The following is a 27,868-nucleotide window of genomic DNA, read 5'->3' as shown; positions in this document are numbered from 1 at the left end:
ATGGGAAGCAGAGGACTTCGGCTTTTAGCAGCTGACAGTGCTAACTTGTAAAGCAAGGACACCTGTGTTCGTGCTTAAGTAAATATTTGAGGCGATATGTTCTTGTTTCCTCTGCTAATTTACCTAATTTCTTTTGAAATCTCTATGAAGTGTACTGGATTGTGAAATGTGCTACAGACATTGAAAATCATACCATTTAAAGAAGGATCATCTTAGATCTTATAGTGAAATATGATTTTGTGATACACAAAGCTAATTCATGCGATTCTACTCTCTTGGGGGAAAAAAAAAAACAACACTCACAGTTTTATTCACAATCATGATTATAACTGCTTGCTTCCCAGTAGAAGAAAATGTTTCTTACCTCATACAGTGATGTGTGGTCGAGATTGCTATGAACTGCAAGCCAGAGACCTGAGACCTGCCCCAGTCCTGCCAAATTAGCTGCTTGACAGTGGAACTCATCCTTCTCATTTGTGAATGAAAAGTAAAACTCTTATATGTGATCACTAAAAGGTTGAAATCAGTATCATTCATAAAAGTGTAAAGTGGACATATGCAAATATGAAGTTCACCTGACAAGTTTGTATCTATGTATACCAACTATACAATGTAATAATGAAAGTGCCGTGGTTAATAGTGTTAAATGAGAAATGTTGTCATCAGAAATCTTTAGTGAAGGAAATTCTCACCAGAGATTATTAATAGTAAAACTGATCGAATATTTATGGGACATTCATCTTCTGAATTAGAATTATCTGTATACTCTAGTCTAAATGGTTTTCAGAAAAGGAGTTTAAATAACTTTCCCTAGTATTTGTCTCAATATTTGAAGAGCCTAGTGGTGAACAACTTTTTGCTTTCATTTAATCCACTACTACCTTTGCTCTCAGTCCCATATGGTGGGGCAAAAAGGGGATGGAGTTAGCTCTGAAGCTGTCCCAGTTTAGCTATCTATGAGCTTTGTGGGTCAACTGGAGTAGGGTGAATTACTCTCGACCCCTGGTCCTATGTCAATTAAGTGAGGATGATAATGCTTACAGCTAGTGTCCATGGAAAGTGCTTTATAAGGTAACAAATATGGTGATGATTATTGTTCTAAGGTATCATGTTTATAACAGACAAGGTATTAACATTCTAAGATTTTAAATGATTAATATTAATAATTTATTACAATTCAGTGCAGTCACTTGGAAGAATTGCACAAAATCATGTTGAGTGAAAGAAGTCAAACACAATGCAATAGGTTCAATATGATTTTACAAAGGGGGCTTCTAGGACTCTGGGAATATTCTATTTCTTGATTTATCTGTTGTTTACATGAGTGTGTTCAGTTTGTGATCACTCATCACATTGCCAGTCTAGGATGTGTGCCTTTTTCCATACATATGCTCTACTTTAATAAAGAATTAGGGGTACCTGGGTGGCTCGGTTGGTTAAATATCTGCCTTTGGCTCATGTCCTGATCCCAGTGTCCTGGGATCAAGTTCTGCATCAAGCTCCCTGCTCTGTGGGGAGGCTGCTTCTCCCTCTCCTTCTGCCCTTGTGCTTGCTCACCCTCTGTCAAGTAAATAAATAAAATCTTTAAAACAAAGAATTAAAATTTTTAGGGGCATCTCGGTGGCTCAGTCAGCTCAGGTCATGATCTCAGAGTCCTGGAATTGAGCCCTGCATTTGGCTTCCTGCTCAGCGGGGAGCCTGCTTCTCTCCCTCTGCCCCTCGGCCCCCTTACTTGTCCTTTCTCTCTCTCTCTCTCACTTTCAAATAAATAAATATTTTTTAAAAAGAATTACAAATTAAGACAATGAATAAAATCTAGCCACTAAATGCAAAGTGCAGACAATTTAGTAAGTGAAAGGGCTTCATTCATCACATAGTTATTCAAAATAGCCATAGACATTATGTGAATTTATTTTGGTTTAATACCCTGATAATTCAAAGGAGGGTGCTTGTTGTAATGAGCAGCAGGTGTTGTATGTAAGTGATGAATCACTAAATTCTCCACCTAAAACTAATATTGCACTGTATGTTAACTAGAATTTATTTTTTTAAAGATTTATTTATTTATTATTTATTTATTTATGAGAGAGAGAGAGAGAGAGAGAGAGGCAGAGACACAGGCAGAGGGAGAAGCAGGCTCCATGTCAGGAGCCCGACGTGGGACTCGATTCCGGGACTCCAGGATCGCGCCCTGGGCCAAAGGCAGGCGCTAAACCGCTGAGCCACCCAGGCTGCCCTAGAATTTAAATAAATATTTGGAGAAAGAAAAAAAAGGAATTAAAATTTTTGATTTAGTAAAATTACAGACCTGGGTAAAAAACAACAGTAACCAACAACAAAAATGTCCAATTTTCCATCTTCCAGAGCTAGTGAAGAGGTTCAGAAAAACAGCTTCAAAATGTGCCACTTTGGTATGTAAATGATTTTGAGCTGAAAGCAATCAAGACCCAGTGGATTAAAGAAAAACTTTTACCTCTCCCTTTACTACCCAAAAGAATTTAGAAAGATGGTCTGGTCTACAAAGAGAGCTATTATCAGAGATAACTTTATATCTGAGAAACCTAGCTACATAGGAGGGTAACTATCCGATTACCAAACATCTGTCTTTATTGTCCTATGAGCTACCCACCCCATTTTTGAGGCCCCAGGCCACTATCCCATTCCTCAACTCCTGATGCTATATAAGCCTCAATTGCCTGACTTGCCCAGGATTTTCGTTGTCTTTGTGGGGCTCTTGTACACATATAATTAAATTTGTTTTAAAAAATTGTTTTTCTCTAGTTATCTGCCTTCTATAATTTTTGTTGTTAGACCAGCCACAGAACCTAAAAGAGTAGAAGGAAAAATTTTTCCTCCCTGACAGTGGCCACTTTTAATATTTGGATGTAGATCCTTCCAGAATTTTTTCTCCATATACAAACATATTGTGAAAACAGAATCATATCACATCCTTTGGTGACCCAATTTTCTCACTGGGCAATGTTATAGTCTTTCTGTGTCAATAAATTACCAGTTATTAACTGCATAGTACTGGAGTCTATTTTATTAATGCCCTATTTTGCTGTCACAAATACTTGTTCAGACATCTTTGTTCAGTAATTGGTTTGGTTTTTAAGGATACCTAAGACTGGAATTGGGGAACTCTAGGAGGACACATATCTTTAAGACACAGGCTTTCTTTTAGAAAGACTGTGCCAGTTTATATTCCTATCTGCAGTGGGTGAAGGCTCCCCCTTTCCCGTATTACCTCACTAAAACTGGGTGCTATCATTCTTTTTAATTTTTGCCAATCTGGACTAGGTATAACCAAGCACAGGGGTTTATAGTAGGTGTTGAAGCTCTGACTTTGGTGTAGAATAGACTTGGGTCCATCTTCCAGCTCCAACCTCAGTTTCCCTAAGCTATAAAATGGGGTAAATGATAATATTTCCTAAAGAGGACTATTCAGTAGTTTGACACTAGTCCCAACCACATCTGACTGTTCTCCCTTCTTCCTAACGTCCATTGTGGTCCCGTCTCGACCCAGCAGCCTGTATGTCCTCCTATGAACATAAACCACATCCCATCACTGCATCTTCCTCCACCAGCATACATTGAATCAAATCTAAACTTTTTAGTTCATCTGCCCTGAATCCACCTATTCTGCGTTTGCCTGCCTCCCCAGAAAATGGTGTCAGGCCTCGCTTTCTCTCACCCACATTTGTGAGGCCACGCCAGTCTGTTTCAGTGCCTTGCATGGAGCCAGTCCCCAGGGTCTGTTTGCTCCTGCTCCTTCCTGTCTTTGCCGACTTCAGCTTGAAAACCACATCCTTAGAGAGCCCTTCCCTGTCCTCCCTGCTATTTTCTGTCATAGCATCCTGTTTCTTCCCTCCACGGTTCTTATTACTACTATATGTAATTATACATTTCTTTTCTTACATTGGTATTTTTCTGTCTCCCCACCACCTGCTAAGCTCAAAGCAAACAGAGACAAGACCTTTTTCTTTCATTGCTGTATCCTCAGTGCTTGCCTCATTAGTAGATGCTCAATAAACACTAATTGAATGAGTAAATAGCCTTTTTACTTTTCCTTTGGTTTGGCGGCTCAGAGACCCATAGCACAGTGATATGGTGAGATAGCTGTCACACCTTTGTGACCTGTCCACCTGGGGGCTCGCTTTCTGTTCTGAGCCTCTGCCAGGCCATTTCTGATCCCTCCCATCCTCCACGCATGAGTTCGTTTTCTGAATCACCTTCTGCTGCTCTGAAATGAGTATCTGTGATTTCCCACTGTTCTTTCAGGGCTTGAAGTGCCTCTCCCACCTTAGGGAATCACATAGTATACTAATCTAGTTTCTCCAAATGGCACTCCGTCATGAGTGGGGCTGGAGGGAGGTTCAATAAACAGTCATTCAGTCAGTATTTATTTATTGTCAGCTACTATATGACACACTTAAGGACACAAAGATGTATAAGGTACAGCATTTTCTAACTTCAAGGAGCTCACAGTCTAGGGATGGAAGCGCATAATGGAATATGTAGCAAATACAGTGATTTGTTTCCAGGACAAAGACAGTATCAAAGGGAAAGGATGCCTAATCTAGTTTGAGAGAAAGGCAGAGCCAGGTGAGCTTCCTGGAGGATATGTGATTTGATTTAAGCCAGATAAAGGGGAGGAAAGCATTACAAGCACAGGAACTGCCTGAGCCTAGATATGGGACTAAAAAAGCAACATTTTGTGGGTAGAGAAACAGTCAGCAGTTTAGAAAATAAAGTGCATGTCAGAAAATGCTGAAAAATAAGTCAGATGGGCAGGGGCTGATCATGGAGGGCACTGGAAGAAGCATGGTTGAAAGCTTAGATTTTTAAGGGATTGCTGGGACTTTTAATGGGGGTGAGCAGTGGGGTTGGGAGGTGGTAGATTTGAGAAGGACACACATGGAGGTGGGGAGAGCAGATAAAATATGAGGATCTGACCTGGGACAGGGGTTAACAGTGAGAGAGAGTTGGGGACAGTTTTGAGAACCTTTAAGAGGCAGAACTGGTAGGACTTGGTTACTGATTAAATGTAAGGCAGGTTGGCTGGAAGGCTGATGAGGAAAGAGGAGAGTCCATAGCTTGGCAGAAGCAGTTACAGTGGAATTTCATCAACCAAGAGAATACCTGAGAAGCAGGTTTGGTGAGCTGGACGGGGTGAGGTGACACATAAGGTTTGGGATATGCTGAATCTGAGGGTCTTGGAGGAGTGCAGGAGAAATGGGCCCAGAGATCAGGGCTGCAACTCTTAGGTTTGGGAGTCATCACCCCCACCCCCAAGAGTATGTGAAAAGGGAAGAACACCAGACCCACAGTGGATTCTAGAGGAAACCCCACATTTGTTCTCAACTGGAGTGACAGAAAATTAGATGTAGCTCCTCTACTTGTCTACTTATCTATTCTTTCATGCTTATTAACTTCATACCCATTGCCTTCAGACCTCCTCTAGGCTTGGGTGGCCAATCTCTAATGGCTAATAAGAGCTATGATTTATTGAGCATCTGCTATGTGCTTTGTATACTCTAACTACTTTCCTTGTATTGATTTCTTCACTTTTTACAAAAGGAGCTTGAGGTAGTTCTCATTTTTTGAGATGGCAAGGCTGATGCACAGATAAGTGACTTGCCCAAGATCAGACTGTTGATCGTGGCAGAGCCACCTTAAGTGGAGACAAATCCTCCTGTTTGAAGAAGTCTGCAACAGCTGCTCATCCTTTGTAAACCATATGTAAAGCACTTTCTCTACCTTTCCCTGACTTTCTCTTAGAGACAAAAGGCTGCCACAATATTGCTTGTTAATATTTCTAAGACCTAAAGAATCACTCAAGGAAGAAATAACATTTTAATGAGGTCTAGATTCCAGTTAGCTTTATAAAGAAAATTTGGGTTTTCTGTTAAATACTAGTGTTTGAAACTGAGTAAATGTTGTTGAGTATGGCAGGGTGCCATCTTTTTGATGTGTACACAACCCCATAAATATCTCTTTCTTTAGAATGAGCATATTAGTGAGGAGAGTGCAAATCATATGAATAACAATGGAGCCCTCACATGTGTTATAAATACTTCATGGTTGAACGGGGTCCCTGTGGGACAAGGAAAGCTACGAGGGTCTTCACCACCCTCCCTTTGCAATTCTGAGAATTGAATAGTATATTATAAAACACCTCTCCTGGAGTGCCTGGGTGGCTCAGTCAGTTAAGTGTTGACTCTCGATTTCAGCTCAGAGTGAGCCTATTCTTGGTCTCATGCCAGGCTCCACACTGGGCATGGAACCTGCCTAAGATTCTCTCTCTCCCTCGGCCCCTTACCCCTCCTCCTCTTCCCATGCTCTCTCTCTCTCTCAAAAAAAGGAAAAAAACAACAAAAAACACTTTTCCTATAAAAGAATATTATATAGCTTTATTATGTAGCTTCCTTATGTAACTTTGGAGAATACATCCAAGACTTCCTTTATCAGTTAGTCATCTTAGAGAAAGTTTTTTTCTGTAAATTTTGTGGAATGTTATATTTTCTGAAGATACATCCAAAGCTGGATAATGATGACTTGAATAGGACATTCAAAGAAAAAAAACACAATCCTAGGAACATGAACATCTTATTGACATAGAAATATTCTAGAACTATTTTATATGCTTGCTGATATTAGTGTAATCAAGAATTCTGCTCTAAATTAGAAGTTGAGGGGGGATCCCTGGGTGACTCAGCGGTTTAGCACCTGCCTTAGGCCCAGGGCGTGATCCTGGAGTCCCGGGATCGAGTTCCACATCAGGCTCCCTGCATGGAGCTTGCTTCTCCCTCTGCCTGTGTCTCTGCCTCTCTCTCTCTCTGTGTGTGTCTCTCATAAATAAATAAATAAAATCTTAAAAAAAAAGAGACTTGAATGTAAGACTGGAAACCATAAAACTCATAGAAAAAACATAGGCAGTCAATTCCTTGGCTTCAATTTTGGAGATGATTTTTTTGGATATGACTTCAAAAGCAAAGGCAATGAAAATAAAAGTGAATAAATGAGACCATGTCAAACTTCTGCATGGCAAAGGAAACTATCAAAAAAAAAATGAAAAAAATAGAGCCATAGCATGCCATAGAATGGGAGAAAATATTTACAAAATATATCTTATAAGGGATTAATATCTCATATATATAAAGGACTCATACAATTCAATTAAAAAATCTGATTAAAAATGCATAGAGGAGAGAAACTTAATAAACATTTTTCCAAAGAAGACATAAAGATGGCCAATAGGTTTAGGTGCTTGACATCACTACCCAACAGGAAAATGCAAATCAAAATCACAATGAGAGGGAGGAGGGCGGGGGGTGGGGGTGAATGGGTGACGGGCACTGAGGGGGGCACTTGACAAGATAAGCACTGGGTGTTATTCTGTATGTTGGCAAATTGGATATCAATAAAAAATAAATTTGTTAATAAAAAAATCACAATGAGATATCACCTTACACCTGATAGAACGTCTACTATCTAGAAAACAAGAAATAACAAAGGTTGGCAAGGATGTGGAGAAAGGGAACTCCTGTGCACTCTTGGTGGAAATATAAATTGGTGTAGCCACTATGGCAAACAATATGGAGGCCCCTCAAAAAATTAAAAATAGATTTACCATGTGATCTAGGAATCCCACTTCTAGATATTTATCTGAATAAAATGAAACCACCAAATCAAAACAATATCTGCACTCTTATGTTTATTGCATCCTATTTATAATAGCTAAGACATGTAAGCAACCTAAGTGTCTATCAATGGATGAATAGATAAAGAAAATGAGGGCATTATGCTAAGTGAAACAAGTCAGATGGAAAAGACAAATACCATATGACTATACTTATATGTGCAATCTAAAAAAATAAAACCAACAAAACAAAAAACCAATTCATAGATACAGAGAACAGATGAGGATGGGTGACTCCCAGAGGTTGGGGTAGGAATCATATGAAATGGGTGAAGGTGGTCTGAAGATACAAACTTCCACTTACGAAATAAATAAGCCACGGGGATAAAATGTACAACATAGTGACGATAGTTAATAATATAGTCTACATTTAAAAGTTGCTAAGAGAGTAGAACTTAGAAGTTCTCACCACAAGGTGTAAAATAATTTATAATTGTTTGGTAATAGATGTTAATTACAGTTATTGTAGTGATCATTTTGCAATATATTCAAATATTGCATCATTATGTTGTACACCTGAAACTAATATTATATTACATATCAAATGTATATTCTCAATTAAGAAAAATAAATGCAGGGGTGCTTGAGTGGCTTAGTTGATTAAGTGTCCACTCCTTTTGGTTCAGGTTATGGTCAAGCTCCATGTCAGACTCTGTATTGAGTGGGGAGCCTGCTTGGGATTCTTTCTCTTCCTCTGCTTCTGGCCCTCCCCTGCTTGCTCTCTCTTTCTGTCTCTCTCTCTCTAAAGAGAAAAGTAAAGAAAAGAAAAATACAGAATTTCTAACTTCCGACAGAAATGGAAAGCTATAGAAATTGAGATATTATTTTCAAATAAGTCTCACGATGAGGCAAGGAAAGAGAAATTATTTCACCCACTAATAGAAAGCTAAAATACCAAAAATCCATCTAAAAATGTAGAACATACTGAAAAAATAGAAAAATAGTTATTCAGAGGGATACATGCACCCTGATGTTTATAGCAGCATTATTTACAATAGTCAAGTTATGGAAATGGCCCAAGAGTCCATCAAATGATGACTGGATAGAGAAGATGTGGTATATATATATACAACAGAATATTACTCAGCCATATCAAAGAATGAAATCTTGCCATTTGCAACTACATGCATAGAACCAGAGAGTATTACAACACTAAGTGATATGAATTGGTCAAACACAAATACTATATGATCTCATTCATGTGCGAAATTTAAGAAACCAAACAAATGATCAAAAGGAAAAAGGAGGGGGGGCATAAACCATGAGAGAGAGTCTTAGCTATAGAGAACAATCTGATGGTCAGCAGAGGGGAGGTGAGTGGGGGATGGGTGAAATAGGTGATGGGGATCAAGGATTAAGGGTGAGCACCAGTTGTTAAACAGAAGTGTTGAATCACTATATTGTACACCTGAAACTAATATTACACTCTGTGTTAACTGGAATTTAAATAAAAACTTAAAAAATGTTGTAGGACAGGGGATCTCTGGGTGGCTCAGTGGTTTAACGCCTGCCTTTGGCCTAGGGCATGATCCTGGAGTCCCAGGATTCAGTCCCGCATCGGGCTCCTGGCATGGAGCCTGCTTCTCCCTCTGCCTGTGTCTCTGCCCCTCTCTTTCTCTCTATTATGAATAAGTAAATAAAATCTTTTAAAAAAATATTAAAAAAATGTTGTAGGACAAATGCATGCTTTCACAGAACTAGCATATTCAAGGATATATATATATGATATATATATATATATCATATATATATGATGGATATATATATACATCATTTATTGATGACTGAGTTTTTCAGCCTCCTTTAAATGTTAACACAGGAGGCTAATGCTTTACTATGCTGCTGCAGTCCCAGCCCTGAAAATTAAAACCATCTTGAAAGAACTATTGTATACCATGGGATTTGAAACACAAATGGAGAAAAAAAACCAACACAAAATTTTTTCATAAATAAACACATAAAACACTCATACAAGCACACACACACACACACACACACACACATTCTCCCTTTATAGTCCTTTATTAAAATGTAAACATGTCCACTAGGTAAATTTGGTAATAAAATAGGTAAAATCTGCTAATAAAAGTTGACTTTGTGGAATACCTGCCTACCTTATGCATTATGTCATGTCCTTCTTGGGATGCTCCCTGTGGGGAGCTGTTTGTGGTCCCGAGGCTCAGAGGCTGTCCCGAGGCTCAGAGAAGTTAAGAAGGAAGTGGAGCCCCTGGAGACTGGTTTCAAGCATATCTCTGCCAGATTTCATTTGACTTTACCTCCTGGACCCTCAGGCTCCCTTTGAGTAAAATTCAAATGCTGATGGTCTATACTTCCTAGGTCTCCCTAAGTATTAAATAAGATAGTATACCTGAAGCACTCCCCTCGGTGCCTAGCACATAGCAAGCATTCAAGGAATGTATCATGACTGCTGTTGTTTTCCTTATGATATGATTGGCCAAAGGTCAACAGCTGCTGAGAGGCATGACTTGTTGAGACTGAACTCAGAGTTCCTTCCTCCAGACCTTTCCTACCTGGACCCCAGGTAGGTGGGAGCATAAGGGAAAGGGTATCTATTTCATTCTCTGTGATGGATTTTGAACTACCACAGATACTATTCTCAAAATATGTCATGACCTTGGCCTTTCCCATTGGCTGAGCTTGCCCGGAAAAATGGTGGCCAGGCCAACTGCCTGGGTGATCTAGAAGTCTAGCCCTTGGGGAGCCCCAGCCTCTCCACCTGCTGTCAAAATTTCAGCTCTGCCTTTCAGCCAAGTTTGGCAAACAATGTTATTAACACCTCTCCCTTTACATGGCTCCTTCACAGTTACAGACTACACAGTTTACACATTTGCCCTGTTACTCTTCTGCTACCCTCTCTCCCCCATCAACACGTGCACATTATTTTCCAGTCTGGGCTCGGCACTTAACCACTTAGTCATAAATTTTTGTTTCTTTTTCAACCTCTCCATTGCTTAAATTCTGTTCAGTTCTTAAGAGCACAAGGAACCAAGCTAAATTTACCATCAGTTTCCTTGGTACCCTGAACAAAGGACCCTCTTCCTTCTGAGAGGCCACTGGTTTTCTCTCTATTTCCAAATAAGGTTACATGCTGGGGTACTAGAGGTTAGCACTTCAAAGGGTGAACTTTTTTTCAGGGGGGACACAATTCAACCCATAACACCAGTCTTGGGGATTCCTTCCATCTCAGATGATTTTGCATCATCTCTTGGCTAAAATCTCCATATGCCAATGTCCCTAGTTCTAGGGCCGCCCCAATCTACTCCTAGGACTCTACATCAGTTCTCAAAGTGTAGTCCCCAACCAGAAGAATATGTTAAAAATGCAGATTTTCAGGCCTCACCCCTGACCTACTGAATCAGAAATTCTGAGGGCAGGATCCAGCAATCTGGTGGGTTTTTTGTTTGTTTGTTTGTTTGTTTTCGTTTTTTAAGATTTATTTATTTATTTTAGAGTGGGGAAGGGAGATGAGGAGGCACAGAGAGAGAGAGAGAGAAAGAGAGAATCTTAAGCAGACTCCACACTGACCCCAGAGCCCATCATGGGGCTCGGTTCCATGACCCTGAGGTCACAACCTAAGTGGACACTTAACCAACTGAGTCACCCAGGCACCCATCCAGCAATCTGTTTTAACAGACCCTCCATGAAAATCTGATGCAGGCTGGTTTTTGGAACCACAGCTCCAGAACCATATATTCAAGGAGAACTGCACTCAGCATTCAGCAGTGTTCACTGTGGTAGATGCAGGTGATGCCCCATCCAGATCCCTTTTTCCCACAGGTGCCTGACCTGCTGTGTGTCAGCTGCTGTGAATATTGGCTGATGACAACTCACAGTCTCCCTTCTCCTGGGAATGGTCTCTAGCAAACAGGAGTCATGGTTCCCATCATGCTGTCTAGCCCTGAAATATGAAAGCTCTGCCCCCTTGCATCACAGGGGATTGTTTGTATGGTGCAGTTCAGGCTTCCAAACCTCCTGGAAGGGGTAAGCTTGAGGCTGGGTCTCAGCTGAGATCCATCCCTGATTGGGTTTCCTCTTGTCCTATCTTGCTTCCCTCACTGTCCTTCTCCTAAGAATACTTCCCTAATGAATCACTTCCTCAAGAAGCTCCTGCTTCTTTGGAACCCTATCTGGGTTAGAGGGGACAGTATAGGAGAGCTTGGGAGTTGGTTGGCTATGGTTTCAGGAATCTAAAGAAGAGGACACTGAAAAGGAATTTTAATCCTCTGGGCAGAGGCCAGTGGTGCTACTGAAGACAGCAGGGTTGCCTTTATGTAGAGTAAAAGCTCTCTTTGTTATGATTATTAGTTTTGTTAAACCACAATCCTAAATATCTGAATCTGAACCATTTATCCAACTTCCATCCTAGTGATTTTGGAAGTCCCTGAGGTCTGGGGCAAGTTCTTTTTCCAGAATATAATGCTGCACCTCCCTTCTTTGCTCTTCATACTTGAAAATAAAGGCAGGGGCTCTTTGGTGATTGAGATTTACCCACTCTCACCCCCAGGATCAGTTGGTGTCCTTCTTGGGCTTTGGGGTATCCTTTACTTCCCTACAGCAACACTTACCATGCTAAACGTCTATGTCATTATCCATTTATTACTCAAGGACTCTGAGCATAATTCAGGCTAACATGACCTGCTCCCTTGTCCCATATAAGGAAGATACTTACAAAATGTTTGCTGGATGATAAAAATGAGACAGTAAATGAATGATTCATGTTACCAAATTGCAGAAGTTTCATGTGAATGCAAATTGCTGTCATTGGTACAATGTCCCTCTGCCTTTTTAATTTGTTTGCTCTACTGCCTCTGTGGATGGCAAAGACTATGTCTTCTAGCCCCCTTTTATCCCTGCAACAGTCAATAGAACTAGTGTTTGATTGAATACTTAATTAATCAGTCAACATTTATTGAAGCACAAACTATTTTAGGGATACTTTCAAGATGGGGACTTAAAAATTAATAAAACACAGCAGTCTTCAGGAAGCTTGTGGTGGCCTGATTAATTGTTCTTAAAGAGTGTTTTGTTGAATGCAACACTAAGTTCAGTTTAGTGTTTGTTTCTTTGTCAGACTTTTCACAGAAATACATTCACAAATCATCAAAAAGTTTCTTCTCCAGACCACATGACCCAAATTTTGTCAGCAAAATGGTTGGCATACCAATGACACTCTGGCTGTCAATGCAATCAGTGTATGCTACCACCTGGCTAGAGAAGCAAGGTTTTAGGTTCAAGTCCTACTGTGTATACTTGTCAGGGAATCAGGGTCCCTATGGCAGGATATGTTTGAATCTGAATCCAAGTCCTAGAGGTGGGCAGGCTCACTTTAAACAGCGTCCACCTTTAAAGTTCTGGCACTAGGTTCTCTGCTCCATGCTTTAAAACAAAATCAAAGCTTGCTTTGGTCTTGACTTTGGATTTCATCTAATAATAGTCTGATAGGTATGTCTATGGCACCCTTTTATTTTATTCTTTCTAAGGACTTTATTATTATTATTTTTAAATATTTTACTTATTTATTCATGAAAAACACACAGAGAGAGGCAGAGACATAGGCAGAGGCAGAGGCAGAGGGAGAAGCAGGCTCCACACAGGGAGCCCGATGTGGGACTTGATCCAGGGTCTCCAGGATCATGCCCCGGGCCGAAGGCAGACACTCAACGTCTGAGCCACCCAGACGTCCCCTATGGCACCCTTTTAAATTTTAACTTCCCCCGTCCTAATGACAGGAACACAAAGTCTTGGAATTTCTTGGCATCTGTGAGGTGAGTCATACACTTTATAAATACAGAAATTGACAGAGGAATGACTTGCATAAGGCAGGATGGCAACTCCAAGAATACAGTGAATCCAGTGCCATGAGGTTGCCCAGAATTACTGGGCCTGCTGCCAGTCTTCTTGTCCCTCCACCATACCAGACGTAAACATCAACAGAGAAGAGCAATGATGGTCCATTAAGAGGGGAAGAGTTCATAGCAATTGAAAGGGTAAAGACAGACCCCGGCTGCATTTCTGTCCTCCTCATTTGGGGTGAGGAACTACAGGTAGTGTCTTTCTTCCTTCTTACCTTCTCATGTCCCACTTGGCATATGGAAGTCTGCCAGCAGGTGTATGCTGGGTCTGGGCAAAATAATGTTGTAATAAAAACAGAAAAGATGAACCATGACATTGGCTCTAATTGCCCTAAAGTGTCTTTTTCTCTAAGCTAGGAGATATGCAATCTTGCATTTTCCTGTTAGGAATGGAGACATAGAAATTCTCCCACTTTCTTAGGAATATGGGTATCAGCAAAAACATCCATCATATACTGAACACCAGTTTGAGCCAGATGCCGCTGGGTATTTTGTGTGGTCTCATTTAATCCTCATGATAGCAAATATTTATTGAACAACTCCCATGTACTTACTCATTGTGACATTGACATTGTGTTGGAGACAGAAGATAACAAAAAATAAATTGGGCACCGTCCTAGCTCTCCAGAATTGCATAGACAAGTATGGAAGATATAATCAAGATCAATTTATTACGGGGTGTCTGGCTTGCTCAGTTGATAGAGCTTGCGCTGCTTGATCTCAGGGCTGTGAGTTTGAGCCCTATGTTGGGTATACAGTTTACATAAAAATAAATAAATAAATAATTTTTAAAGAAAAGATCAATTGTGTTATAATATGGTATTATAAAGACAAAGAGGTGAGCCTAGATTGCTTTGGGAACACATAGAAAGAGATCCCAAACCAGTGTTGGGGTGCCATGTACTTGTTGGAGGAATTGATATCTAAGCACTATTTGATAGAAATTATTATCTCCAGAAACATCTTTCAGCCTAATAGAGTTTGGGGAAGGTAGATTACTGGGCTCCACAGACGCCTACATGGTAATCCCCAGAAGCTGTAAATATGTGACCTTGTGCAGCAGAAGAACTTTTGCTGATGTGATTAATCGAAAAATCTTGAGATGGGGAGATTATCTTGAGTTATCTGCATGGGCCCAATGTAATCCCCTATAAAGCGAAGCAAGGTCAGAGTCACTAGTGGCAGATATAGAAGCAAGATGTTGGAGTGGTGGCAGGAAGGGGCCACGGAATGTGGGCAACCTCTAGAAGCTGGAAAATGCAAGAAAATGGATTCTCCTCAGAGCTCCTGAAGGAATCCCTCTGCCAACACTTGGTTTTAATCTGCAGGACTCATTTTGGACTTGTTTTAGAGCTGTAATAGAACAAATATGTGTCATTTTATGCTACTGGGTTTGTGTCAATTTATTATAGCAGCAAATAGGAAACTTACCCAATGTCACAAACTAGACAGGATGAAGCCAGGATTAAGACCAAGAGTGGAATCAATTATATCTCAATAAAACTGGGGAAAACCCACCCCAAATCCAATAGTGAATATTCCAAAGCCTGGACAGTCTTTCCCCAAAGGTTATGTTACTTTTTTGGGACTTCTTGTGTATTTGCTCAACATGTTTTGAAAAGCTAGTCTACCAGTCTCTTCTGTGCTCTCTTGCCTAAGGCACAGTGTCCACTTACAGAGATGGCAGGAGTATCAGATGATACTAGCACGCTAGAATGCTAGATCATCCATGAGCCAATGAATTGTTTCTTGGGTAGTATGATGTAAAGAGAACTGGATTAATGGAAGCTCCAGTCCTAGTAGTGGTAGGCTTAGCTCCAAGGCTTGAACAAACCTTTGACATTTCTTTCTGGGCCTCATTTTACTCATATGCAAAACAGGGGCTTGTGTAGGATTTTTTTAAAAATTTGAATCCAATTAATTAACATACAGTGTATTACTATTTTCAGAGGTAGAGTTTAGTGATTCATCAGTTGCATATAGCACCCAGTGCTATATGTTGGCAAATCAAACTCCAATAAAAAAATAAATAAATAAATAAAAATTAAAAAAAAAAAAAACCACCCAGTGCTCATTACATCAAGTGCCCTCCTTCACGCCCATCCCCCAGTTAACCCATCTCCCCCCAACCTCTCCTCCAGAAATCCTCAGTTTGTTTCCTATGGTTAAGAGCCTCTTTCAGTTTGTCTCTCTCTCTGATTTTGTCTTAGTTTATTTTTCCCTCCCTCCTCCTATGATCCTCTGTTTTGTTTCTTAAATTCCACAGATGAGTATAATATGAGAGAAATTGTCTTCCTCTGACTGACTTATTTTGCTTAGCATAATACCCTCTAGTTCCATTCACATCATTGCAAATGGTAAGATTTTTTTTGATGGCTGAGTAATATTCCATTATATATATAATTCATATATATATGTATACACACACACGCATCTGCTTTATCCATTCATCAGTCAATAGACATCTGGGCTTTTTGTATATTTTGGCTATTATGGACATTGCTGCTATAATCACTGGGGTGAAGGTGCCCCTTTGCATCACTATGTTTGTATCCTTTGGGTAAATACCTAATAGTGTAATTGCTAGGTCATACGGTAGCTCTATTTTTAACTTCCTGAGGAAGCTCCATACTGTTTTCCAGAGTGGCTGCCCTAGTTTGCATTCCCACAAACAGTGTAAGAGGGTTCCCCTTTCTCCACATCCTCTCCAACACCTGGTATTTCCTGAGTTGTTAATCTTAGCCACTTTGACTGGTGTGATGCGATATTTCATCAAAATCCTGGAGGAGCACAAAATCCTGGAAAATATATGAGTAACCTCTTTGACCTCAGTTGCAGCAACTTCTTGCTAGACAAGTCTTCGAAGGCAAGGGAAATAAAAGCATTAATGAACAATTGAGACTTTATCAAGATAAAGAGCTTTTGCACAGCAAAGGAAAAAGTCAACAAAACCAAAAGATAACCTACAGAATGAGAGAAGATATTTGCAAATGCATCATCAGATAAAGGGCTAGTATCCAAAATCTATAAAGAACTTCTCAAATACAACACCCAAAGAACAAATAATCCAGTCAAGACAGGAGCAGAAGACACGAACAGGTCTTTCTTCAAAGAAGATATTCAAATGGCCAACAGACCCATGAAAAAATATTCAACATCACTCAGCATCAGGGAAATGCAAATCAAAACCACAATGAGATAACACAACACAGGATGATTTTTGATGTTCCTTTAATTTTAACATTCTACAATTTCTCAAGACTACCAGTATGTCATTTCCCTTTCCTCTAGCACACACACTCTGAAGCCATTAAGCCCCTGATGGGAGTTCAGTCGTTGTAACTTGGATGTCAGTTCATTTATTATTTAACCAAGGAAAAGGAAAGAAACCTCTCCTCTTCCAAAGGGGCTGGTGTGAGCAGAAATCATTTTAAATTCCCTGAGTTTGAGAAACTCTGCAGCTCAAGTTGAAACACTACTTAGCAGCTAGAAAAGCTGAAGAGGATCATTTTAGTTTGTAAGTTCTGTCAATGTGTACAATGAAGTGTTATTTGAATAGTTCTAGATGAACAATAGCTGTAGCTAATTTTGGAAATGGCCATCTCCATGCTATCTGGTGCTGGAGCATGAAAGGAGAGCTCAAAATAAGATCTGGATCTTTGGCAAATGATCTCAGGGGCCTCAGACACTGGAATCAAGGCTGTCTCAGATTGTACATTCAAACTAAACACCAATTTGTTAACCTATAGTGATCCTGAGGCTTTAGCTAGGTCAGAGTGATACCCTATGGCTTCCAAGCAACCTAATGATAATCCTTGCCATGTCACAGCTTTGAATCTTTGAAGCATAGAAACCACAGCACAAATTCCCCTCTACCTTTCTGAGCTGGTCCTAGGTACAAGTCTATGCATGCTGTTCCTTAACATTTCTCTGCTCTCTGCACTGAGGAGACTTGGGAACACCCAGGAAAACATACTGATTACTAACCTGACCAAGCAACAAATACTAAATAATCTTGTGGCCTTAACATACTTTCTTTTCTTGACCTCTCTTTACAGCACTTGACACATTCCTCGTTCTCTTTTAGAACATGTTTCCACCTTATTCTGTGATGCTTCACTCTATCCACTCCTCTTCTTAGTTCCTCCCACTTGGTCTCCACCTCTGGCTTCTCTTCTTCCTTCTGCCTGCCCACTCTGTCTTCCATTTCCATTCTTGGTTCTCAACTCTTCCCTCTGCACATCCTATCCCTTGATGACCTCCTCCCGTTCCAGTATTTGATTAGCATCCTAATGTGTACAGCCCTGAGGTTGCAGAGAACTCAGGTTCTACTTACTGGATTCACACCAGGGGGGTTCTCACCCCTGCCTCCCAGAACAGCTGCTCAAATGTGGACCAGTGACTTAAGCCTCAGCCTCCTTATCTACAACATGGGGAGAATAATAAAATGTACCTCATGGTGTCATACTACACGCTGAAAAAGTTAATTTTGTTAAGTGATTGGGACATAGTAATCACTTGATATGTAATTTTTATTTGAATAATTGAGCTTTTTAATTTGCATACTCTATTAGTACACCTCTCCTCCCTCAAACAACACTTGACACAATCCCTCTCATGATTCCTATTTCTGGTAGTGTTATCACCTGCCTTCCCATGGTCTAGACTCAAGAGTTTGAAATCAACTTTGAACCTCTTTCTCTTTTGTCTCTGTAACTAACAAATTGCCAAGTCCCACCTCTCAGTTCAAATCTGCCTCTTCCTCTCTGTTCCTATTCCTGATAGCCTGATTTATACTGATCCTGTCATGCTTCCCTAACCAATCTTTCCAACTCTCTTGTTTTTCTTACTGCCAACCCATCCTATACCTTGTGGAAATGTTCATCTTGGCACATGGCCGTAATTACACACTTCACTGGTCCTAAACAAACTTCCACTGACTCACACTTCTTGGTGAATAAAAGTCAGTTCCTCAAAGTAACATTCAGGTTCCTACATGGTAGGGTTGAGGCTTGGCTCAGACTGTATGAGGGGGTGGGGAGAGGGCGGCCTTCTGGATAGCACAATGAGGTGTCAGCTCGGGGTGGGAGAAAACATGAGTCACTTGCTTGTTCTCAGTAAGCGGCAGCAGAAAATATATAAAGACAATGGAAAACTCTGTGCAAAATAGCAAAAAATACCAAAAGTCATATGGGCGTGAGTAACATTCAATCACAATTTATTAAGCATTTTCTAAGGTGCCAGACCCTATGGCTGGGTGTGGGGAATAAGCTGTGAAGGTAAGTAACACGGTCTTTGCTCTCAAGGATTTAAGGTCAGAGAGACAGAAGGGTAAGTTGACAGCCATTACCATGCAGTATGAAAACCACTGAACCCTTTGGTGAGAATATGGAAAAATGTCACCCATGCATGTGGGGTTTGGCGGGGCAAGGGAACCTCTCCTAAGAGGAAATGACATCTTACATGAGACAGAAGCATGAAGACTCATTTAGCCAGGTAAGGGTGAGGGGCCAAGGGGTTGGTATTTCAGGGTGAGGGAATGCCCTTGGCACACCAAGACACAGAGACACCCTGATGCATTGGCGCTACAGGACTGAGGCTTAGCTCGGGGAAGAGGTGAGGGGTATTGAGAGATAAGGCTAAAGGTATAATCAGGGGATGGATTATGAAGAACTCTCTTCACCAAGGTAAAAGTGTTGGATTTTATCCTGGGATAAGGGGGAACCACTAACAAGAGAATGGCCTCATTGCATTTTCTTTATTCTCAGAAGCTGAGAAAAAAACCAGGATTTTAGTTGGGAAGAAGATAATTAGAACTCAAACAATTTCTCAGGCAATTTCCAACAATTTCAGTAATTCTGTTTGAACAACTCAAATCGTTTCAATTTCAAGACACTTAATTGTAATTCTTTACCTCTGACCCCTGGCAGTTTACAAATAACAAGGGACATCATCAACTGATTTATGTGCTGTTGTCTAGATAAATGTTTATTAAGATCATAATTATAGGTTGCCGGAATCAGAAAGGACCTCAGATGGAGTCGGCTTGAAAATAAAAGCATTGGTGCACTGAATGGTAGGTCCTTGCTTTTTCCTGGTTTGCTGCCTTAATTTAGCTGTCTGGCTTCTGTGGCTCCCCCTGAGGTAGAAGCATGATGCCTGGGGGGGCCGTGAGGGGGCGTTGTTTAAGGTCTGGCCCAGCGCAATACCCCCCTGCTCAGGGAGATGAGGTCATGGTGAGCTCACTACAATGGGTCCAAAGCACATGGAAGAGGTGGGATTGAGATGCAGAGGTCAGGCATCCCAGGAAAAGGGAACCCAGGTCCCACCATGTTAATACCACCCCTTTTAGCCCAATTTTGAAAAGCAGAGATACAATAACTCTTTCAGGTCCAGACTCAAAGGCTGGCTTAAATTAATTTGGTCCTATGTAGTATGTGTCATTAGGAAAAAAAATCCTTCTTGATGGCTTAGTCATTACCGGGGCTATGGTAGCATAATGCGACAGCTCTGGAAAAAAAGTATTAGTCACAACTAAAGATGATTTAGGTTTGATTACTTCCCACAGTGAAGGTTGAAGAAGTGGCTCCCTCAAACCCCAAGTAAGGTTACTGGAAATTTTTTTGTAAGGTTACTGGAAATTTCAACGTCAACATTATCCTACAGTAACTGGTGTCACCTGTTATCTGTGTAACAGTGAGATTTTAGAGATATTATAGCTATTATTATCCACACTTTAGATATGGGAGCCAGAAGTTCCCTAACAGAGAGTTTAAGTAACTTGCTTGATGTCACACAGCAGGTGATGGTGCCAGATAAACCCAGGCAAATCTCTGACAAGAGCCTGCACTATCAAATATTGTTTGCCCACAAAATACCACTGTTAGACACATGGAATTGAAAAAAGAAAGTTTATTCACTTATTAGATTGACAAAGACTGAGAAGCTGGATGATATCTAAGGTGTGGAGGGCTTGGGGAAAAGTGTGCCGGTGATGGACATTCATTCCTCCTCTCCCTAGCAAAAGGCAGCCCCCCCATGTCTGCAGCAGAGTGGAATCTGAGTATGTAAAGCCAGTGCTCTTCATACTGCAACGCGAAGTTTGTTTGGCAGGTCACAACCCATGTGCATTTTTCTTTCCAAACAAATGAATTGAGTGCAAATAGAGAATGTTACACCTTTCAGCTGGAGTTCTGGTCTGTGTGAGAAAAATAAATGTCTTTATTATTTAAGCCAGTTTGTATTGGGATTGTTGTGCCTTTGCAGCTGCAAACTTCCTGGATGATTCACTAAAAGTGTGAACTTTTAAAAGTGTGCAATATTTCTGGAGGGCAATCTGACTATGTGTGTCAAAATCTAACTAGACATACTCAGCAATACCACTTCTAGGAATATATCTCAAAGAAGGAAATAAATGGCTGTATGGGCAATGTAAAATTATTCATGGAATCAATATTTTTAACAGCAAAAAAAGAGAAATGACCCAAATAATCATCAAGAAAGATGATATAAACTATGTTGTCTTCCTGATTCTATGCAACAGAATGCCATGCAACCCGCAATATGATGAGATTTAGAAAGTAAATTGTTTATATCCTGTCTGAGCATAAAAGATGTGAACTGGAAATTAGTCAAGCCATTGAGTTAAAATGAAAAGTTAAGATGTGTATGTTTTTGTCACCGCTAATTAGAATTGATAGAGGCGGGATCCCTGGGTGGCGCAGCGGTTTAGCGCCTGCCTTTGGCCCAGGGTGCGATCCTGGAGACCCGGGATCGAATCCCACGTCGGGCTCCCGGTGCATGGAGCCTGCTTCTCCCTCTGCCTATGTCTCTGCTTCTCTGTCTCTGTCTGTCTCTGTGACTATCATAAATAAATAAAATTATTTTAAAAAAAAGAATTGATAGAGGCAAAGATCACTAGATGCTAAAGCCATTGGGTAAAAGATTATAGAAGGAGGATGTCACATGGTCTCAAAAGATCTCCCCTGAGGTTTTTTATTGATTACAAGGGAGGAAAGGCACCTTTATATGGAAGCAAACTGGCATATGCCACTTACCCCAGTGATCAGACTTTGTAATCCCAACAAGACAAATGGATGTGATGCCTTCTGAAGTACCAACTCCAGTTAGGTTGCATTCTTGTCAGAAAGATTTAAGCAGAATCTAGTCAAGAGAAACAGACAAATTCAGATTGAAGGCTATTCTACAAGACAACCCAGCTTGGATTCCTAAAAAACGTCTATGTTGTAAAAGGAAAAAAAAGGCAAGAGAGAGTATTCTGGAACAGCACTGTCCAATAGAAATACAATGAGAGCCATAGATATGATTTAAAAATTTTACATGGCCACATTAAAAAGAGACACATAAAATTAATTTGAATCATTTTAATTAATCATTATTAGTTAATTAATCAAGAATTCTAAGTTTATATTTTTACTCCAATGTAGTCAATGTATTATCACTTCAATATGCAATCAATATACAGGATGGCTAATGAGATAACTTGAATTCTTTTGTGTGTGTGCTGAGTCTTTAGTACAATTGGTTCGGCCCAGCCACGTTCCAAGCGCTTAGTAGCCACATGGCCAGGGGTTTCTGTGTTGGATGGCACTGTTCTAGATTACAGAAGATTCAAGAGTCATAAGAACCAAATGAAATGTGGGTGCCTATTTTGGAAGGAAAAAAATAGCTTCAAGAGAGATTGTGGAGATAACTGGGGAAATTTGTAGATTGCATGAATTTTTCATATTATTGTGTATACATTGAAGTCCTTGGTAGTAACTGTACTCAGTTATGTAGGAGAATGATGTTATTTTTAGGAGGTATATCGTAAATTGCTTGGGTGTGGAGTCTAATGTCCGTAACTTTCTTTAAAAAAAAAAAAAGATTTATTTATTTTAGAGAGAGATAGCATGAGCAGGGACGAGAGGGAGAAGCAGGCTGCCTGCAGGGAGCCCAATGTGGGGCTCGATCCCAGGACCCCAGGATCATGACCTGAGCCAAAGGCAGACGCTTAACTGGCTGAACTACCCAAGTGCCCCCGTAATTTACCTTCAAATGGCTCAACAAATTACAGAGATATAGACATGAATAGACAGAGATCAAGGTAAATATAGATACACACAGAGAGAGAGAGAGAGTGAGCAAACACTAATAATTGGCAAATCCAGGGAAAGGATATTTAGTTGTTTATTGTACTTTTTTTCAACTTGTTGAAGGTTTGAAAGGTCTGAGAGAAAAAATAGATTCTAATCATGATAATGACATACTACATGACTTCCTAGTTAACACCGTATTTCCACATATATTGTGAATGAGATCCTTTAAGAAGTCCTCGCAGGTAGACCTAGATGGGATGTTTTATCTTTATTTTGTAGGCAACAAAACATTTCTTCACATGCCAGGCATGGTACCTACATTTCTCTTCCGCTTTCTGCAAGCGCTCCCAGAGACAGGCCGAGTCTCTCCCCTTCACCAGAGCTGACACCTGAGGCTCTGGGAGGGAAGGACACTGGCAAGGTCGCCAGACGAGCAAGCCCAGAGCTGGGTTTGTAAGCACCTGTCTTCCATCCTGTGGCCTGACTTCGTTTCTTTCTGTGCTTCCTGTTTGTGAGCCATTTGGGATGGACGCACAAATGGAGCCCAGAGACGTTAACTAATTTGTACAAAGTCACATAGCTACCGAGGGCACGGGCAGGATTCAAGCCAGACTTGTCTCCCTTCCAGGTTCTTTTCTTCACAGCACTGGGCCACCTGTGGAGCGGCCCTCCCATCAACGAATCCTCTGAAGTAGGTTCAGGATCTAATGTGGTGACTCACGTGAGGAGTCTTGGCTCGAGGGCCCTCAGCACAGCAAAGGACTCGCGCTATTGAAGTGGAGCCAAGAAAAGGCCCACAAGCTCAGAGCAGGCCTTGCCAGGGAGAGGCTTTGTAAAAATAAAAGCAGGGCCACATCAACTAAATCATCTGATGCTCTGATTAAGAAGCATGAGTTGCCGCACCATGTGATCGAGAGGCTGTGAGCTCCAGCCCTGGAGACAAGATTGGGCATAGATTCTGCCTTCGGGTGGGAGGATGGTGTTCAGGCAGGATGGGGATAGGGGTGGGAGCAGGTCAGGCCTCCAGTCTCACAGCTGTGCTGCATTTTTAAAAGATTTTTTACTTATTTCAGAGAGAGAGAGAGAGAATCTCAAGAAGACACCCCCCACCCCGACCCCGAGTGGGGAGCCCCATGCAGGGCTGGGTCTCACGATGCTAAGATCCTGACCTGAGCCAAAATCAAGAGTCAGACTCTTAGCCTGCTGAGCCACCCAGGCACCCCTAGGTTGCAATTTTTTTTTAAAGGCAGATACAGTTCAGTTTTCATGTAACTTTAAATGAAATTTGAAACTTTCAATGGAAATTAAAATTTTTGTTTAATTTTAATTAGTCGATTAAAAAAAGCCATGTGCTTTACTGAAAGTCTGAGGCTGGAGAACCATGAAGCCATGTGTCAAAGTACTCAAATAAGCAGAAAATAGCAATCATAAATGGAATCTAAGGCAACTGTGAGTTTTGCATCAGAACAGGCTCAGGGCAGCGAGGACATCTGAGGAGGGCTTGATAGATTTCTTTCCTTGGAGGACCACCCCCTTCACTCCCTTTGAGGAGGGGACTCCAAGCAACGACCCACCAAGTGGATGTAAAGTGAAGGAGGTCATCTCCTGAATGTTGATCTCGAACCACAAAGCATGGATTGAAGTGCCATGGCTGTCCTGGATGTAGCAGGATCCTGGGCTTCTGGGGGCAGCCAGTGGCTCAGCTCTGCAGGCACCTGCGCACACAAAACAACCTGGCGCCCACCACAAGACCCTCACTAACTATGGCAAGGCCCGTGCTTTGCAGTCACACTGTCCTCTTTTCAAATAGCTCCTCAGCTGAAGATTCTACAGCCACTGTCAATCTAGACTGTGAATCTAGAAATGTTCAGAGTCAGGGCTGAGCACCTGGGAGCAGGACATAGATTTAGTCAGAGACCCAATGGGGAACAGCCATCAGTTTAGGGTGATACTGGTGGTGGCAGAACAGCTACCAGGAGACACCAGACCCCTAGAAGGGTGGTCCTGGGGGAACAAGCCCAGGCAGGCAGCTGACAACAGTTGTTCAGACTGCTGCATGGGCCTGACTGGTGAGGTCACAGATTTTGCAGAACTCTGTCTTCATTCTGAACTGGTCGGGCCTGCCTGTGACCTTCACCCAGACTCTTCTGGAAGGGACTCAACAGAGGAGTGGCAGAGCCAGTGGTGAGGAATTCATGCAGAAGCTGTCCCATGTGAACCCCTACCAGGCTGCTGGTGTTTGAGTCCTTACCCAGCCAGGCACTGGGAGAAACAGGATTTATGCAGTTAAGAGCTGACAAAGTGGGGTCCCTTACAGGTGGGTTCTGCAACCCAGAAGGGCTCACTCTCCCCCAGGACCCCACATGCCTACTGAGTCCCCAAGGTACTCAACCAGACACCAGGGCCAGAAGAACCCTGTGTGCTCATCTCTGAGCAGAGTACCCTGAGCTAGAGGCACTTGAGCAGGAGAAAGCCAGAGGGGCCTCAGTCAGTGGAGCTGGAGCCATAATGGCGGCCAGCACACCTTGTGACTTCCGGTTTGCAAGGCTGCTCCTGGTGAAAGGAAGGGCTGGAGCTCCCACTGCTCAGAGAGGCTCAGTGGAGTGCTCTGTTCTATTTCAGGGACATAATGGTCCCATTATCCTTAAAATGGAGAAAATGCACTCCGGGCATAATAATCCTGCTTCCCTCGCACTCTGGCCCATTCTTCCTTCCTGCCTTTCACCATACCCTCCCTTATGCTTTGCTCTATTTTTATTGATGTGAAATTCATAGAACAAACCATGAGCCATTTTAAAGCATATGACTCAGTGGCATTTAACGCAGCACAATGTTGTGCAACCATCACCTCTGTCTAGTTTCAAAACTTTTTCATCACCTAGAACATCCCTGAAGGCATGAGACACAGTTGCTCCAGCTTCCTCTCTCCAACCACACCAGGGCAGCAACCACTGATCTGCTCTCTGCCTCTACAGATGTGTCTCCTCTGGACATTTCCTATCAAAGGAATAATGCAATATGAGACTCCTTGTGTCTGATATCTTTCCCTACATGTTATGTTTTGGAGGTTCATTCAAGTTGTAGCATATCAGAGTACCTCATTTTTTTTTCTTTTTTATGATCCAAGAGTATTCCACTGTGTGGATGTTCCACAACTCATCCCATCACCATTGATGGGCATTTGGGTTGTTTCCACCTTGTGGCTATTATGAATAATGCTGCTATAAACACTCAACACACATGTTTCTGTGTAGATATTGGTTTTCAATGCTCTAGGGTTATAGGGTAATGCCACGTTTAACATTTTAATCAACTGCAGAACTGTTTTCCTTTTTTAAAAACATATTATTTAAATTCAATTTGCCAACATATAGCATAACACCCAGTGTTCATCCCATCAAGTGCCCTCCTTAGTGCCTGTCCCTAATTTTTCCCCCACTCAGTTTCCCTCCTTTCCCTTATAGTCCCTTTTACTATTTCTTATGTTCCACATATGAGTGAAACCATAGGATGATTGTCTTTCTCCGATTGACTTATTTCACTCAGCATAATACCCTCCAGTACCATCCACATCCAAGCAAATTCATCCTTTCTGATGGCTGAGTAATATTCCATTGTATTTGTATACCACATCTTCTTTATCCATGCATCTGTCAAAAGACATCGTGGCTCCTTCCACAATCTGGCTATTGAGGACATTTCTGCTATGAACATTGGGGTGTAGGTGTCCCTGTGGCTCAGTGGGCGTCCAGCCAAGCTGACCTACTGATGGAGTGATTCAAATGGGGAATAGAGCAGCTGACCAGGGGAGCTAGCACAGGAGCAAAACAACTTCAGTGCAGTCTGGTGCATCACTGTGCACTGCCCCCAGCATGGAAGGAGGGTCTCTCACCCTCTCATCCAATGAAACAAAACAAAATCAACAAAACAATCTGCTCATCCTAAAGCACGAAGTCTGCCAAGGGCATTTATTTTTTTTTAAGATTTTTATTTATGATGCTCACAGAGAGAGAGAGGGAGAGAGAGAGAGAGAGAGGCAGAGACATAGGCAGAGGGAGAAGCAGGCTCCATGCACCGGGAGCCCAACGTGGGATTCGATCCTGGGTCTCCAGGATCACGCCATGGGCCAAAGGCAGGTGCTAAACCGCTGCGCCACCCAGGGATCCCATGCCAAGGGCATTTAAAGAGCCAAGCATGTTTCCTAACAATAATTTACAAAGTGGCCACAATAAAAGGTGAGCCTAAAACAAACATGCCCAACTGGCCCACAAAGTACCTTGAAAGGCAGAGCCAGCTAGTGTCTCTCTGGCTTCAGGGTGGAAGAGACTGCACTGAAGTTGTTTTGCTCCTGTGCTAGCTCCCCTGGTCAGCTGCTCTATTCCCCATTTGAACCGCTCCATCAGTAGGTCAGCTTGGCTGGATGCCCACTGAGCCCAGAACACTCACATCTCTGGCAGGTAGGAAGACACGTGGAAGTGGGGAAAGGTCAGACATAGTTCAAGAAGCATGCTGTATTGTAGCCAAATCTGAACCAACATGAAAAGGGATGGCATTTTCACGCTGGAAAGGACTTTGAGATCTCAACTCAAAGTCAGGCACAAGGTCAAAGTTGAGGAAACAAAGGTCCCCCAGGTTCAGTGACTTAAACCTGGCTAGTCAGCAGCAGGGGAAGCTAAGGCGAAAAATCAGGTCCCGGTACACCTGAGTTCCCAGACTTGTCCTACAAGGCTCACCTGACGAGCTGGTGAAATGTAGATGCCCTGGCCCTGCCCAAGCCAACCGGGCCTGACTCTCTGGGGAGAGGGTCTGTGCTTTTAATGGGTGTGATCAGAGGACACCTGGGTGGCTCAGTGGTTGAATGTCTGCCTTCGGCTCAGGGTGTGATCCCAGGGTCTCAGGATCAAGTCCTTCATTGGGCTCCCTGCAGGAAGCCTGCTTCTCCCTCTGCCTGTGTCTCTGCCTCTCTCATGAATAAATAAATAAAATCTTTAAAAACACATGGGTCTGGTCAGGAAGTCTGGGGAACATGCCAGTAATGGTGAAGAAAGCTGATTTAGTCGCACCAAAGGTGCCTCCTTCTTGATCTCATTGCTGATATTCCCTTTCATTTGAGTAAATATTTGAAGTCATCGTGTTTGTATGATATGTGGTTTCTATTATTCTGCCGTAGGCTCTGATGGTCTGATGATTTACAT

The sequence above is a fragment of the Canis aureus genome, chromosome 4 (assembly GCF_053574225.1).
Source record: "Canis aureus isolate CA01 chromosome 4, VMU_Caureus_v.1.0, whole genome shotgun sequence".
NCBI lineage: Eukaryota > Metazoa > Chordata > Mammalia > Carnivora > Canidae > Canis > Canis aureus.
The sequence above is the reverse complement of the archived record's forward strand: the minus strand, read 5'-3'. Positions refer to the sequence as shown.